Source organism: Bicyclus anynana, chromosome Z, assembly GCF_947172395.1.
Source record: "Bicyclus anynana chromosome Z, ilBicAnyn1.1, whole genome shotgun sequence".
NCBI classification, from domain to species: Eukaryota; Metazoa; Arthropoda; class Insecta; order Lepidoptera; family Nymphalidae; genus Bicyclus; species Bicyclus anynana.
In genome coordinates this window covers 7,426,273-7,441,461 of record NC_069110.1, presented here as the reverse complement: position 1 = coordinate 7,441,461, position 15,189 = coordinate 7,426,273, and the positions used below count along the sequence as shown (strand labels likewise).

Genomic DNA, 15,189 nt, shown 5'->3' with positions numbered 1-15,189 from the left:
ATGTTATTTTTCGCTTTTTAGATTATTTTTGTGATTTTGAAGTCGGTTCAATTTTTTTTTGTTAAAAAGATTGTAGGTATCAATATATCTATAGTATTATTCTCTCTTACTTGCGTTTCTCTCTTTTTTGTTCATCATACGCACGAGAGCTAAAAAAGCGATGCGTTAAAAAACTTTAAACTTTAAATTTAAAATGCAACACTGCTCGATAAAAAAGCGTCACGTTTTAAAAACGCTGTCGTGTGAACATATAGGGACCAACTTGGTAATGCATTTGTTGTATTTGAACTAATGATATGTGATTTCAACATAACTGTGTTTTCTCAAATGCATAGCTGTTTATACGATACTAAAACACGATCAATCTTGATTGGATGAAACTAATAACAATGTGGAATATGAATAGAATAGAATAGAATAGAAATCATTTATTTGTTAGCACAACACATAACTACATAATAACTTAAAACTAATACATTTATATCGTAATTATAACTTAAAACTAATAAAATAATACTTAACTAATAACTAATAAACTTAGAAAATATGTTGTGTCAAAAAATGGACCTGACTCAGCTAAAATTTGTTGTGAGTACATCAGTACCCACAACGCTGGTATTCTGTCAGACCCTTAGGAGGGAAGAACAGAACATATACAATTAGTCACACAAAAATAATTATATCACTAAAAAACAAAAATACAGTAGTGTAATCTCAGAAGAAAAATAATGTAATCTCAAAAGCAAGCAGTCACAAAAGAAAACAAAAGAAAAAATTATAGAATTAATTGTTTATTATTAATCAATAATTGCGACAGTCTGCTTTTAAAAGGCGGAATATTTTTTAAAAAGTAAAGGAAAATGGGCAAAAGCTGTATCGCTAAACTGAGTAAATCCAAGTTGAGTCACAAGATTTTCATGAATATAATTCATTGTTTAATTTATAAATGTTATTTTCATTTATAAGATATCACGAAAACACCGTCAATAAAAACTAATAAAAAATAAAATACTATTTTGTCTTTAATAAGATCGCCATTTTTCGAATATCTATGTATCTAAGGTTGTCATAGCAATATTTACTTACATGACATATGACATGTCACTTTACATATTTTTATTTTATTATTTATATCAATCTTTTCGACGATTTAATACCGCTACTGACGTTTATTTTGACCGTGAGAGAAATAAGACGTAACAATAATATTAGAAGACTCCATAAGAACATTATGGATTAGTGTAGGGTACTTCATATATAGTTTAAGTTTTAAATACATCATGGACATCGGTAAGTAACGTCAACATATTAAAATGTTTTTCCTCATCGAAAGCGGCTTAAACGACTAATCACAAAAAAGAATAGCCAACAATGCAGGAGGTCAAGTACGTGGTCAAGTAAGTATACACACATAAGTGCATCTCACACAGGCTTATCACTAATACATTGCATGATCTATTAATTAGGAACAAAACTTAAGTGAAACAGGACCAAATTATATTCCAAAACAAAATATCTTTTACTTTTTAACCAGCGTTTTAGTTTAGACATTCTTCTGTTAAACAATACGTTTTGTGTAGGTAGGTATGTAAAATGCGTAACACGACACTTGCTGATTACCGCGAAATGCTCAGAATACAGAAAAACACCCGACGTTGACCAGCGTACTTCAAAACATTTAGTGATAACTTACATACTAAGTCAGGACAATCGTATTTATTGTTGATGAGTCCATGCAATACCATTGCTTCAAGCAACTTGCGTCTAGATTCAAGAGTTAGAAGATAGTATTTAGTTAGTAGCTCAGCGTAAGGGAGTCTTGATCTATAACATCTGTAATGCATTTCTATCTGGTTTTTGTATTTGTCGTAAAAATTGTTCCATATACAACACGCATACTCTAACTGAGGCCTTATTAAAGACTTGTATAAAGATAACTTAAGTAGAGGGTTTTGAAAAATCCTTTGTTAAAGAAAAGTTATTTGTTCAACAAGTAAGCAAAGTTTGAATTTGTTCGTCGAGTGCCTAGTTTGAATCCCGAACAAGCGAATCGCATTCTATAATTGAATCACGAGCTCAGCGAGTGATTTTAGGTTAGAATCCTGAGCGTAATGAGGGATTCAAAGGCACAAGAGACAAATACTTTGCTCTCGTGTGATACATACAACTTTTCACCTCAATAGCGAAAAAATACAAGATGTGTAGCATAAGCTTTTAGGTACTTTTCTCTCGACTTACAGTTTTAATTTAATCGTTAAATTTTCGCTCGTATCACTCATCTTAAAAACAAATAAATGAAAAACCATACTACTAAATAATAATAATAATAATAATAATGATTTTTATTTAAAGGTATTTACCCAATATAAAATATACAAAGTAATAATAATAATAATACAAAAATATAAATAATTCATTTTGATAAGGATTTAAGTTTAGTTGTGTAAACAATGACGTAAACCTTAGTAAATGATTAAAATATTTTATTAAAGTACAAAAGGTACTATATCTGCTAAAATATAGAAGATAGATATATTCTGTCGCGACACTTGTTAAAGAAAATGATGTGTTCTGCAAAGTTGTAGTACATTATTTTATTCTAACATCAATAGTTTTTGCAGCGCACGCCATGTAAATAAAACTTTTGTACACCTTGGGTTATATTATTGGAGTTTCAGGAAGGTTCCCTATTTTTTTTGAAAATATAGGTAATATAGTCTATAGCCTTCCTCGATAAATCTATCACTGAAATTATTTTTCAAATCGGTCTAGCAGTTCCTGAGATTAGCGCGTTCAATCAAACAAACAAACAAACTCTTCAGCTTTATAATATTAGTATAGATTAATTTAAATAATAGTTATAGTCAGTCAGGAATAATTAAAGTAGGCTTTACTTCTATTGGGAACGCAAATAATAATTCTAAATAGGTTAGATAAATAAAAAACCATGTACTTACCTTCATGAGATTTAACCACTTCATCGGCAGAATTCATTTTCGCTTTAGTCCTTTTACGAATAGAATTCCATGTAATGTACTTTTCGAAAAACTGGACGGTTCTGCAAATTTCTTTTTTTTTGTTTTTGGTACAGGTATAGTTTCTGCAATTAAAAAATAAAATTGTACTTAAATCATAACTGCATCGTAAAATAGTGTATTAGTAGCACACTTATGAATAAGTTCTCATTTATTTAGTAGTTATAGACATACAATTATAATAAAGGTAGGCTTTCCTTCTATTGGGAACACAAACAATAATTCTAAATAGGTCAGATAAATAAAACACCATGTACCTTCATGAGATTTAACCACTCCATCGGCAGTATTTAAGAGTGTGCAATATGTAAATGGTTCTGGATCTCAGATTCTGGAAAAGTTAGGAGCCTGATATTTGGGTAAATGATATTTCAAAGTGTTAGCTTCGTTATGACTATACAAAGTACACAATTTATAAAACTTTTCTCGATAGTTTATTTTTTTGAAAAATATATGTATTGCTCACATTTTGCCTTCAATCTCAGGAAAAGCAAACTTATTTTCTTAAATTTTTGTTTTGTATAGAAAATTAAGTATATATCTTGAACATGGCCATTTTGTTCGTTATGTTGTTTAATTTACTTGCAATTAGGTAAAAATGGTTTTGGCGCTCACGTCATAAAATTTGCGTCGCGCGTCAATCGCTCCGTGCTTTTCACTCACGTGAAAGTCATAATTCGGCGTCTCGTTTGCGAATTTTATTTTTCGAATTTTATCCATATCGTACCGACGCGCTGCGCGCTCTTAATGTCACTTTGGTCTTTTTACGAATAGAATTCCTTGTAATGTTTCTTTTCAAAACACTCGACGTGGACGGTTCAGCAACTTTCTCTTTTTCTTTGTTTGGTGGTATTCTTTCTTCAGCTTTATAGATTAGTTAATATTGACCTTATTCACCTGAATGTCAACGCCAACGTGTGAAGATTTGCGTTTCGAACTTGGCTGTATTTTAAAGTTACAATCCAAAACACTGGACGGAGGAACGGCAAAGTGTGCAGATTTGCGTTTCAAACTTGGCTGCCTTGTAAAGTTACAATCCAAAATACTGGACAGAGGTACGCCAAAGTGTGCAGATTTGCGTTTCAAACTTGGCTGCCTTGTAAAGTTACAATCCAAAACACTGGACAGAGGTACGCCAAAGTGTGCAGATTTGCGTTTCAAACTTAGCTGCCTTGTAAAGTTACAATCCAAAACACTGGACAGAGGTACGCCAAAGTGTGCAGATTTGCATTTCAAACTTGGCTGCCTTGTAAAGTTGCAATTCGAAACACTGGACGGCGGAACGCAATCGTGTGCAGATTGGCGTTTCAAACTTGGCTGTCTTGTAAAGTTGCAATCCGAAACACTTGACGAAGGAACGCCATCGTGTGCAGATTTGCATTTCAAACTTGGCTGTCAGATTTGCGTTTCAAACTTGGCTGTCAGATTTGCGTTTCAAACTTGGCTGCTTAGTAAAGTTACAATCTGAAATACTGGAAGGAGGAACGTCAAAGTGTGCAGATTTGCGTTTCGATTTCCTTAACGACAAAGGTGCTTGGAGGCCATTGGATCAGCTTCCACCTTCACACAGGAAATAAAACTATAAGAAATTGTAATTTAATTGTTATCAAATGTAAATTGTAATACTGTATGACTTTTTCAAAAGAGCAACTGTTGAGTTTCTTGCAGGAATCTTCTCAGCAGAACCTGCCTTCCGAACCGGTGGTAGAATTTTAACAAATAGTCAACTGACGTGTCAAAAGTGCTTGTAAACTGAGCCTACTTGAAATAAATGATTTTTGATTTGATTTGAAACTTGGCTGACTTATAAAGTTACAATCCGAAATACTGGACGGTTCTGCAACTTTCTCTTTTTCTTTGTTTGGTGGTAAAGGTATAGTTTTTCTTCGGCAGTATTTATTGTCACTTTGGTCTTTTTACGAATAGAATTCCTTGTAATGTTACCTTTCAAAACACTGGACGGTTCTGCATTTCAAACTTGGCTGCCTTGTAAAGTTGCAATTCGAAACACTGGAAGGAGGAACGCAATCGTGTGCAGATTGGCGTTTCAAACTTGGCTGTCTTGTAAAGTTGCAATCCAAAACACTTGACGAAGGAACGCCATCGTGTGCAGATTTGCGTTTCAAACTTGGCTGCCAGATTTGCGTTTCAAACTTGGCTGCCTGTATATTGTAAAGTTAGAATCCGAAACACTGGACGGTTCTGCAACCTTCTCTTTTTCTTTGTTTGGTATAGTATCTGCAATTAAAAAAAAATGTAAATCAGTTATGATTGCATTGGAAAATAGTGTAAGTAGATATTAGGAGCACACTTAAGAATAAGTTCTCATATATTCATATATGTCAGTCAGTTTAAATGAAGGTAGCCTTTCCTTCTATTGGGAACGCAAATAATAATTCTAAATAGGTCAGATAAATAAAACACCATGTATTTACCTTCTTGAGATTTAATCACTTCATCGGCAGAATTTATCGTCGCTTTGCTCTTTTTACGAATAGAATTCCATGTTACTTTTCGAAAAACTGGACGGTTATGCAACTTTCTCTTTTACTTTGTGGTGGTATAGGTATAGTTTCTGCAATTCAAAAAAAATGTACTTAAATCATAACTGCATTGTAAAATAGTGTAAGTAAGTATTAGGAGCACACTTAAGAATTAGTTCTCATTTATTCATATATATAGTCGTTCATATATATAGTAGTTATAGACAGTCCGTTATAATGAAGGTAGGCTTTCCTTCTATTATGAACGCAAACAATAATTCAAAAAAGATCAGATAAATTAAACACCATGTACCTTTATGAGAATTAACCACTTCATCGGCAGTATTTACTGTCGCTTTGGTCGTTTTACCTTAAAAAAATTAGGATTCTTTCCAATAATGTATCCCAAGGTGTACAAAAGTTTAGTTTACATGGCGTGCGCTGCAAAAACTATTGATGTAAGAATAAAATAATGTACTACAACTTTGCAGAACACATCATTTTCTACAAAAATATCGCGACAGCATATATCTATCTTCTATAGTTTAGCAGATATAGTAATAAGGTTTACGTCATTGTTTACACAACCAAACTTAAATCCTTATCAAAATGAATTACTTAATAATCAAGAAGATATAATAGATATAAGATTTGCTTATTGTTTCGGAAAAATACAAAATTTCTAAAAGACGCAAAAATATCGCTAAAAGACGCCCAGCGGTTTCTCCCGCATAGTTTCTGTTCCCGAAAGGACGCGTAAATCAAAAGGGGTGAACTAGGGGTAGAACGTTTGTATGAAAATTCCTTTAGTTTTTAAGATATATTTGTAAATGTAAAATTAGTGGACTATTTATTATACTTTAAAAAACTTGAAAAATATAAATAGTAGTGTGTAAAATAGGGGTTGAAAGTTTACATCGATTTTCATGCGAACGAAGTCGCGGTACGCTATTATATAGGAGATAGGATACTCAGCGGACGATAGAGCGAGCTGCTTGGGGTTTCTCTGATTATAATACTGTAATCTATAAGGAATGTGACTTTGCAAATAAATGCATAACCCACCCCCACTCTTGCCCTTACAATCATTTCTTATTAGATTAAATCCAGGTTAACAATAAGAAGTTGAAGGAATACAAGGTTTTAGAAAAGATTCCGACCAAGATTGCATGCAAATTGATGTTATTTAATGTTGACCAGAAATCTGAATAATGAGATAGAATACTCTTGTGTATTTACAATTTTTTGTTTGCACAGAACAAAGAGGTATATCTGCACCCTGGAAGCTGCCACCAGACTGAGACAAGTCTGAAATATAAATATCTTCAATACTATCTGAATTGCTTTCATTCTGATTGTCAAAATATGTAGTCATGTTGGCGCCAGTAAGTGATTATATAATAATGCATTATATATATGGATATATATAATGTGTATGTATATATTCATTATATATATCCAGAGATATAGGACGAATAAAAAATATATATATAAAGATTTAATGGTATTCCCTTGTACCAACAAAATTCCCTACATACAAACAGTGTCTGTAAGGAAATCGCTTTTAAAATAAACAAAGAAACCAAAAATGTTGAAGTACTATAAATTGCTACTGTACTATTGAGGCTGTAAGTATAATACAAAATAAATTATGAAAACCTGTGGGTAAAATAAGAATCAGTGATTGGGGATTGATTAAATGATAAAGTTAGCAAAAATTATTGACTACAGAAACCTATATAAACATAACACAACCAAAAAAAAAAGGATTTATGAATATTTCTACCAAGATAATAATCTAATACATTACCGTTGGCAGAGCATCAATAATACTATCAATGTCATTAGTATATGAAAAGAATGACTTATTTTTTCATTAGTCTTTGTGACCTCAGAATTTGTGAATTACCAGCTTGATACTTGGTCACAAAAGCAGCAGCACCAGCCAGGGCACTTACAGTTGGTTCACCAGTACTGCGAGGGCAAATGGCGCACAGTTCAGCCTTTGTTGTTATAGAGTGTTTTTTCCCATCCGGACCAAAAACAATTATAAGGCCATCCTTTGTCCAGCACTTGGAGATTCTGGTTGGCTTCATAATAGCCTCATGTCGGTTCTTCGTTAGAAATTCAGCCAATGTGTATCCTGTGACTTGAAGAGTTTTTTTGAATACCAAATCTTGATTCACAAGAGTAAGTCCAGCTTCAACAAAATAGCCCTGGGTGTATCATTACTATCTTGGCCCAAACGATAACACTGACATAAAGATGCTGCTGAGAGCTCAGGAAGTTGAAGATGATCTTTAAGAACTTTGAATATTGACGGCCTCCGTGGCGCAGTGGTATGCGCGGTGGATTTACAAAACAGAGGTCCTGGGTTCGATCCCCAGCTGGGCAGATTGAGATTTTCTTAATTGGTCCTGGTCTGGCTGGTGGGGGGCCTTGGCTGTGGCTAGTTACCACCCTACCGGCAAAGACGTACCGCCAAGCAATTTAGCGTACCGGTATGATGTTGTGTAAAAACCGAAAGGAGTGTGGATTTTCATCCTCCTCCTAACAAGTTAGCCCGTTTCCATCTTAGACTGCACTCACCATCACGTGAGATTGTAGTCAAGGGCTAACATGTAAAGAATAAAAAAAAAAATACAACTGCGGGGACATCTTCCTTTGCAGCTTCAGGGACACCATGAACCAAGAGAATTTTTCTTCTGCTTCGTGTCTTCTGCTGGTCCATCTGTTTGGACAATAAATATATAATAGGTATAGATAAACGTAAGTTCCGGAAGGAGTTGAATTGGGCTGCAACATTGGACGTGGGACTAGTTGCCAGGATTGCAGTCTGCAAATTTTGTTAAAATTCCTCCATTGTTTTTTAAAGTGGTGTGACAACTCATCCATAGATTGTTTAACAGCCTTCATTGTATTACAACTTGTAGGTTATAACTTGTGTGAATTAACTGTGTAGTGCAATAGCAATGGTTATTAATTTACCTCATTGGAATATTGTTGGCAGGTATGATGTTTCTAAACCATAATAACACACATAAAAATTGTTATATTTTATTAAACTGAATATTAAAGTAGAAACAACGTGTTGTCAATTTATGCAACTACCCGCAAAAATAAAATATATATTTAAATAGTTATTGTCAGTCAGTTATAATGGAGGTCAGCTTTTCTTCTTTTAAGAATGCAAATATAAATTCTATATAGGCCAGATAAGTAAAAAGACCATGTATTTACCTTGAGATTTAACCACTTCATTGGCAGTATTTATTGTCGCTCTGGTCGTTTTACGAATAGAATTCCTTGTAATGTTACATTTCGAAACTCTGGACGGTTCAGCAACTTCCTCTTTTTCTTTGTATGGTCGTATTGGTATAGTTTCTGCAATAAAAAAAAATTGTGAATATACCTCTAGGAGATTTAACCACTTGTACCTTAAGTACCTTTTCACATTGTTCTTTCGTAGATTTCGCTATTGCTGGTTTATTGGGATCTATGATGGAAATTTCGAACACGTTTTTAACAAAATTTCAAAATCAAATTTCAACTCGAATGACTAGAAGATATGATACCGGCCATAAACACTAACAGCGGCTGTGGGAAGCAATACTGTTGTATGATTAATGTTACTGTAAGTACAAGCTGATGTTGTGACAGAGAGAGCTAAATCATTTACTTTTGAGGTGGATTTTGATTTTCAGAAGTATGTTGAGTTTGAAAACTTGATGCTAATGGTTGAGCTATTGAATGTTTATCAGATAAGTGAGTTGAAGTGTTATTAGTTTATGTGTCCCTATGGTTCAGTGAGTGAGAAGCGGTATAAGAACGTGAAGTGCGAGGTTTAGCGAATGAGTTGCTCAGTGACTAGCTCATCTACCGTGTTTATAAATTGTTGCCTAGTACTTTCTATTGAAATGCCTCTAGTTAAAAATCTACTTCTGCTTTGATCATCGTCTAAGCAGAGGCTCAAATCGTATAATTGTTGTATTATATTAAACAGGCTTTCTTTGCGTGCTTCTAGTTTTAATATATTTTTATTTAGCTTCGACATGTTGTAAGCTCAGGAGTTGTAAGAAATGAATTAAATTGTTTATAGATATGCAAGTGTAATATTTTAAGGTTAAGTAACTAATTCTTCTTGTTAATAGATATATGTATGAGAAAAGTAAGCGGTAATTTCTAGAAAAATGTATTAAAATGCGTGTATTGCGTTATAATCTGTAGGATGCGATTGGATTACGAAAGATGTGAAAATAAGAACCGGTCGAATGCAAGATGGCGCGTGTTGTCTTTGTGTAATTGTGTGATTAAGCAGGAATTTAGATTAAGATTACGGGATCCGGGAACTCGAATGGACCAGAAAGGTTGTAGGAAAACTTACAGTTTGGCGGATGGCTGGGTTTCACCTTCAGTTAAATACTAATTATTATCACATGCTTCATGTCACGTTTTTTCTTGCGCCGGCCGGCTTCTTCGCGAGTTGGTAGATACACTTCTTCCTTTGCAGTTTGTATATTGTAAGTTTGTAAGATAGGTTTAGGCGATCAGCGGATATGGAGTTTCAAGTGAAAAAAAAGGACGATTTGCGGATTAATCTGTTATAGGTTGTTGAACTTGTGTAGGTCGCGGAACGGAAGTGAATTAAAAAGATTAAAAGAGTGCGTAGTGATTTCATAGACTAAATGTCAAACTTTTTTTTTTTTTTTTGATGGACTCGTGGTCGAGCTCTTTTGATATTAAGAATCTTACAATGGCCTTTCATCTACAAGAAAATCACAACATTTGGCATAAAACTACTTTTTTACAATATAAATATAGTACTACAAATAAAATTAAAACGTACGTACCGACTCGTAAATTTATGGTTAATGGGCTTTAAGTACTAATTAAAGTCGTCTTCCAATGTGGCGGTAAATAGCTTCGGAGAGATCCTTACGAACTCCTCGCTGTAACTGGATTGACCTCGTTGTCTGATCCTGAATATGGGCGTTTTCGTACAAGCAATTCTACGCTTGGATGTACCTGTAATCAATTCGGCATCTCTGCAATAACCATAACACAGCCCTGGTTTCCACCGAATCAAAGACTTTTCCAGAGTCCACAAACGCTTAGCGTTTGACATCTGTAGCGTTATTCATAAAAATATTATTATATTATTATTTTAGCTCATCTACATTAATATTTAGTTAGTAGATTATCCATAAGTTTATAACGTACCAAAATGTATCCCGACATATGGCCTGCACAATGCACATGTGGCGTACACATGTGCAGACCACACTAAAATATGTTCCTTGTTACTAACCCAATGTATTTAGTTATAATAACTCAGTTGAACAGTAAACGGCGATCGATAAACACGCTTTTCTTTGCCACCTTACCTTCTTTACCACACGCGGCAAAGTGGTGACCCCGACGTGATTTATAAATTTTGTTCCCTGGGCTTGAGACCTCTATATCGTCGGCAATTAATAAATAAGCGGGTTTTAGACGGTCAAGTGACACAGTGACTTTTTTGTTGTTACAGTCTAAAGTGTAATACTTAGAATGACGGTCTAAAATCTGGAATGGCCCTTCATAAGGTGCTTCCAACGATCGTCTTGCCTCGTTTCTAACAAATACGTGGGAACAATTATTTAGGTCTGGATGAATAAATACTTTACTGTCCCGCGTTCGTATGTCCGTATACGTGAGGTTAGAAACGGATGAAAGATTGTTAATTAACTGTTTAATGAATTCACGATCGTTGATGTTTGTTTTAGGGCTTGAGTTAAATATATCGCCTGGTAACCTAAGACTACATCCATATAGAAATTGTGAAGGGCTGTATCCTAGGTCTGATTTTATTGCCGTACGCAACCCTAAAAGAACTAATGGCAATTCTTGCACCCATTGTGCGCTATTTAAGCATTTCGCCATGATAGCAGCTTTTAATGTTCGATGCAACCGTTCTACCATGCCGTTAGCTTTGGGATTATAAGCTGTTGTCCGGACGCGCTCTATGCCGAGTTTTTTTAATAACTGAGTGAAAAGGTCGGACTCAAACTGCGCACCTCTATCTGTGGTCACTTTTAATGGACAACCATATCTAGCTATATAATGTTCTAAAAATACTTTAGCGACCGTCTCGGCTGTAATATCCTTTACAGGTACAACCTCGGGCCACTTGGTTACTCTATCTATCATAGTTACACAATATTTATAATCATTACAGGGTTTAAGAGGACCGATTAAATCTAAATGACAATGGGATAAACGAGAAGCCTTATCAAATGTTCCTAATGGTGTAATTGTATGTCGTTGTATCTTACACTTTTGACAAGGTATACATTTCTTAACGTAATTTTTTATATCTATATTCATACTAGACCAAAAATATCGAGACTTAACTAAACGTTTCGTGGCTGCAATACCGGAATGGCTAACATTATGTAAAGTTTTTATAGCTAGCTCTCTAAACGCGATGGGTAGATAAGGGCGTACGTCCTCAGTAGATGTTTCACATATTAGTTTAACATCGGAATCGGGCATGGCAATTAATTTAAATTGGAGATTATCTTGTTTGCGAAGGCTTTCTAACTCTAAATCGCTTTTTTGTAATTCAGCTAACTTATGATAATCAAATAAACTAGGCATAGTAATTTCGTTAATCCTAGATAAAGCGTCAGCAACTGTGTTTTTGTCGCCTTCTATGTACTTAATACTATCACAAAACTGGGAAATAAAATCTAATTGCCTTAAGCGTCTCGGTGAGTCAGATGGTGAGACCTTTTTTGTGAGTGCAAAAGTTAATGGACGGTGGTCTGTCAGTATTGTTAGCTCTCTGCCCTCAACCATGTGTCGAAAATGTTTTATACCCATATAAATTGCTAATAATTCCCTATCGTATGTACTATATCGTTTTTGAGTCTCCGTTAGTTTTTTGGAGAAAAATCCTAAAGGTTCTAATTTATTATTTACAAGTTGATGTAATGCGGAACCTACACAACTATCTGAGGCGTCTGTCATTAAAATAAGTGACGCACATGTGTCGGGATACGAAAGTGTAACAGTTTGATTTATGGCTTGTTTACATCGATCGAACGCATTTAACGCCGTTTCGGTCCATGTTATTAAAGTTTTGTCCCTTTTTTTAGAGTTATGTAGGTATGCATTTAGTGGAGCTTGCATTTCGGCGGCCTTAGGAATACTTAATCTATAAAAATTTAACATACCTAGAAAGCGTCTTAACTCCTCTATAGTGTTTGGTCGAGGATAATTAGAAATGGTTTCGGACTTATCTTGGCTTGGCTTAATGCCGTTGGTACTTATATGATAGCCAAGAAAATTTAATTCTGGTTTCCCAAACTCGCATTTACCTGTGTAATAGTAAGCCCGCAATTGCTTAACCGCTCTAAAACAAGTTCGAGATGTTTTAGATGAGTTTCTTTAGAGTCGGAGCTAATGATTATGTCATCTAGGTAGGCAAATGCAAAGTCTAGATTTTTTAGGGTGTTGTGTACTAATCTTTGGAAGTCCTGGGCTGCGTTCCTTAATCCGTAATTACAGCGGGTGAACTCGAAGAGTCCAAAAGGAGTGAGGATTGCTGATTTAGGTATATCCTCTGGAGCCATAGGTATGTTATGATAGGCCTTACGTAAATCGATTTTTGAAAAAATTGTTTTACCTTTTAAAATGTAAGTAAAGTCGAGTAATCTAGGTAAAGGATATCGATCGGGTATAGTTTGTGCATTTAAGCGACGATAATCGCCACATGCTCGTATTTCACCATTTTTTTTGGTAACGCACACAAGTGGGTTAGCCCACGGGCTGTTCGAAGGTCTACAAATGCCTAGTTGAGTCATTCTTTCGAATTCCGCTTTGGCTAATTTGTATTTCTCGGGGTTAAGTGGGCGAACTTTTTCATGCACCGGGGGACCAGTGGTGTGAATGTGATGTTGTACGTTATGCTTTGGGTTTGATGAAAAATTTTCTAATTTAGTAATATCGGGAAATTTTTGTAATATTTGATGGTATTCGTCGTTAATATCTATTGAACGAATACTTGGTTCGGTAGACGTTGAGGTATTAGTGTGACGAGATAAAAGTGTAATTTTGTCCACTAACCTTTTACCATGTAAATCCACCATTAATTTATTGGCCGCGAGAAAATCGGCACCTATAATTGATTTTTGTACGTCCGCTAAAATAAAATCCCATTTAAAAGGACGACGTAAACCTAAATTGACGGTAATGGTTTTTTGACCATATGTGTTAATTTTGGAACCATTAGCCGCATATAAAATGTAATCGGACGTGCGTCTGTTTTGCCTTTGTGTGGCCAAAACAGAGATGTCCGCGCCCGTATCTATTAAAAAATGTGTTCCGCTTATGGAGTCTGTTACACATAAGCGGTATGAATTACTTTGATTTCCGACACCGGCTAAGTTGTTTGATATGCAAGCCGGTGTCGGAATTAGTTTTCCGACTGTTTATTACAGTTACGGATGTCACCACATTTATATGCTCTCGGTCCGTAAATAAAATGATAAAAACACTTATATCCTAATTCGCCTGGCTTAGCAGTTTGTTTATTAAAAATTTGTCTATTTCTAAAACTTACACTATTGTCACGGCTTTTTGAGCGCGCCCTAGACGGACCCGGGAAATCGCGATGTTGGGTACGTGACGCGCGGTTGTTGCCGTTGTTATTATTCATTTGTGTTGTTAACGCTGCGATTTGTTGTTTTAAAGCGTTAATTTCTAATACTAAATGGTTTGTATCGGCTTTAGAATCAGACCTGGATATTGGCGATAGCTCTGATGCTCTAGTATTTTCTAAAATTCTGTCGGCTATTGTAGCTAAACTATCTAATTTAACCTCCCCTGTGTCGCATGCTGTGAGGACCGCTCTTATTGAGTGTGGGAGACGACCGGTCCAAAGTAGTTTTAGAGTTTCCTCGGGGATACGATTTTTGCCGAGGTCACGCATGCGTCTTATTAATTGCGAAGGTTTCTGATCGCCCAATTCAATCTCGTTTAGTAATTGATTGAGTTGGCGCGTCTCTGACTCCTCATAAATTGAAATAAGCCTATTTTGTAAGGTTTTAAATTTATCTGTATCAGGCATATTATCTAATAAATCACTAATGTCACTTAATTCGTCTTGACCCAACTTAGCTATCAATAATTGACTTTTATGGAGGTCACTTGCCTTTTGAGGGTCCACGATGGCGTTAAACTGGTGGAACCATAGCCGTGGTCGCTGCCGCCAGAAGTCTGGTATCCTCGATGTCATCGTGACGGCTGTCATATGTGGCTGTGCGGGCTGCTCTGGAAGCGCTTGTGCTGTAGTTTGTTGCTCCTCAGATGCAGATTGGTAGCGCGGGTCGTTTTGCATTATTGTTTTTATTAGTGACGCGCGCGAGTTGAATTAAGGCAAATCGATAAATTAATCACGTCGGGGTCACCACTTTGCCGCGTGTGGTAAAGAAGGTAAGGTGGCAAAGAAAAGCGTGTTTATCGATCGCCGTTTACTGTTCAACTGAGTTATTATAACTAAATACATTGGGTTAGTAACAAGGAACATATTTTAGTGTGGTCTGCACATGTGTACGCCACATGTGCATTGTGCAGGCCATATGTCGGGATACATTTTGGTACGTTATAAACTTATGGATAATCTACTA

At 35.3% G+C, this 15,189-nt stretch overlaps 1 long non-coding RNA gene across 7 annotated transcripts; it reads right to left on the bottom strand.

Annotated features, from left to right (window-relative positions):
* Positions 1-413: 413 nt before the first annotated feature.
* Positions 414-10,178, bottom strand: LOC112053024 (uncharacterized). Of its 7 annotated transcripts, XR_008252323.1 has the most exons (7): positions 9,903-10,175; positions 8,759-8,902; positions 7,477-8,249; positions 6,758-6,826; positions 5,471-5,610; positions 3,293-5,273; positions 414-3,100 (listed from the first exon to the last, which is right to left on the bottom strand). It is a non-coding gene; the product is annotated as an uncharacterized LOC112053024 (long non-coding RNA). The 7 variants fall into 7 exon arrangements; XR_008252321.1 differs by having other exon boundaries at positions 414-2,279; positions 2,958-3,100; positions 5,471-8,249; positions 9,903-10,178; XR_008252320.1 differs by having other exon boundaries at positions 5,832-8,249; positions 9,903-10,178.
* Positions 10,179-15,189: the final 5,011 nt, after the last annotated feature.